This window comes from Triticum aestivum, chromosome 2D, assembly GCF_018294505.1.
Source record: "Triticum aestivum cultivar Chinese Spring chromosome 2D, IWGSC CS RefSeq v2.1, whole genome shotgun sequence".
In the NCBI taxonomy this organism is placed as follows: Eukaryota; Viridiplantae; Streptophyta; class Magnoliopsida; order Poales; family Poaceae; genus Triticum; species Triticum aestivum.
In genome coordinates this window covers 257574486-257576102 of record NC_057799.1, presented here as the reverse complement: position 1 = coordinate 257576102, position 1617 = coordinate 257574486, and positions in this window count along the sequence as shown.

Genomic DNA, 1617 nt, shown 5'->3' with positions numbered 1-1617 from the left:
TTGTAGAGGACTTGAAGTAAAATCTTTTAAAATACACCAACCGTGTTGCGTAACCGTGATTGTCTCTTTTCGGGGAAGTTCGAGAGGAGAACACGGTTGGGTTATGTTTGAACGTAAGTAGTTCAGGATCACTTCTTGATCATTACTAGTTTGCAACCATTTGCGTAGATTCTCACGTTACTCTTGTATTCGTAAGTTAGCCACCATACATTGCTTAGTCGCTGCTGCAACCTCACCACTTATCCTTTCCATACCCATTAAGCTTTGCTAGCCTTGACCCATGGTAATGGGATTGCTGAGTCCTCGTGGCTCACAGTTTACTACAACACCAGTTGCAGGTACAGGTAAGTCGATTCTCATGACGTGACAGCGATGTTTACCTGTTTTGGAGTTCTTCTTCTTCGTCGATCTTGGGTTAGGTTCCTGGTCGGTAGCCTGGGCTAGCAGGGTGGATGTCGTTTGAGTTTTTGTTTGTGATTCATCCGTAGTCGGATGTTGTTCTCATGTATGATGTTTGTTGTATTCATGTGGTATTTGTATGCCTTGTATGTATCCCCAACTATTATGTAATGGTACGATGTAATGATATCCACCTTGCAAAAGCGTGTCAATATGCGGTTCTATCCTTGGTGGGACCTTCAAGCTCCTTTACGATAGAGTCGCATATTGGGCGTGACAGCGTTCCACCCCCCCCACACCTCCCCCTCCTTCCAACCCCGTGGATTCAAACAAACATGACAAGAATGGTGGTGGTTCAATGGGTGGGCAGAACCATAGTGGGGGCTCTAAGCCGCATTTCACTCAGTCGGATTGGGATGGGCTGGAAGCATCTGAGCATGAATTATTAAAATCCAATGCTCTTGTCGACAAGGCTCCTAGAGAGGAGATGGCTGCTCCTGCTCATGTTTCCCTAGCTCCATCCTCGGAGAGGCTTCTACACAAGGGCCCCACGGCCACGGGCACTCCCATCTCGGGAGTCTGCTCCAACCTCCAGGCCCGTCCGCTCTCTCCCATGTGACGCCCTCGATTCAATCGTACACTAATCATATACGCAAATGTGTACGATCGAGATCAAGGACTCACGGGAAGATATCACAACACAACTCTAGACACAAAATAAAAAAATACAAGCTTTATATTACAAGCCAGGGGCCTCGAGGGCTCGAATACATATGCTCAAAAACACAATAGTCAGCGGAAGCAACAATATCTGAGTACAGACATGAGTTAGACAAGTTTTCCTTAAGAAGGCTAGCACAAAAGCAACAACGATCGGAAAGGCAAGGCCTCCTGCCTGGGAGCGTCCTAACTACTCCTGGTCGTCGGCGGTCTCCACGTAGTAGCAGGCATCGGCGGTGGCATCTGGATCCTAGGCTCCGACATCTGGTTGCATCAACCGGAAAGAAGAAGAAAGGGGGAAAAGGGAGAGCAAAGCAACCGTGAGTACTCATCCAAAGTACTCACAAGCAAGGATCTACACTACATATGCATCGGTATCAATGTAAAGGGTTGTATCTGTGGACTGGGCTGCAGAATGCCAGAAGAGAAGGGGAAAGCCTAGCCTATCGAAGACTAGCATCTTCTGGAAACCACCATCTTGAAGCAACAGGAGGGAGT